Source organism: Mus pahari, chromosome 19, assembly GCF_900095145.1.
Source record: "Mus pahari chromosome 19, PAHARI_EIJ_v1.1, whole genome shotgun sequence".
NCBI lineage: Eukaryota > Metazoa > Chordata > Mammalia > Rodentia > Muridae > Mus > Mus pahari.
In genome coordinates, this window is record NC_034608.1 from 61,613,365 (window position 1) to 61,614,151 (window position 787).

Sequence of the window (787 nt, forward strand, 5' to 3'; positions counted from 1 at the left end):
CAGCACAGAGCAAATGCCACTTCTTCAAAGCCTTCTACCAGCTATTCAACTCTCTTCTGATCACCATTGAGTACTTTCTCTTCCAAACATCTCATGTGGGATTTCCAAAGGCAGTTCATTCTAAAGAGTATGGTATGAGGAAAGAAAGATTGGAGGAGCCCCACAGTGAAGGGGATTGGTTAGAAGGCAGAAGATGGCTAACACTCAGCAAAGCAGAAGATGACCAACAGGGTCAGCAAGGCAGCTGTTAACCCTGCATTTCAACTTACACATTTTCTTATGTTTCAGAGCAAGAGACTCTTCAAAGAGCATTAGATGTGTATTTCTAATATGTCTACTCCTCTTTTTATCATAAACAAAAACTAAAAGCTTTCTTTTGTTAAAGGTAAAATTTATTCTAACCATTTTTTTTTTTAAACTAGGGGCTAAGTTGCCCAGTGTGTGCCCTCTCGTGGTATAGTAATAGCCTAGACAGAAAGCCAGGGGAGAACTCTTAAAATTGTCTTAAGGATGCTGAAGTGTAGTTCTTCACAGTTGATGGCTTCGGGCGGGGGTGCAGGTGGGGAAGAACTCTTGTTCTCTTTAAGGGCTGTCCACTTGGAGTTTAACCACACTCCACAAAGTACATGGGCAACACAAATTGAACATGCTTCCCTTTCCCTTCTTCCTTCTCTCCCTCCTCCTCTTCATCCTCCTCCTCCTCCTCCACTTCCTCCTCCTCTTCTTCCTTCTCCTCCTCTTCCTGTTCTTCCTTTTCCTCCTCCTCCTCCTCCTCCTCCTCCTCCTC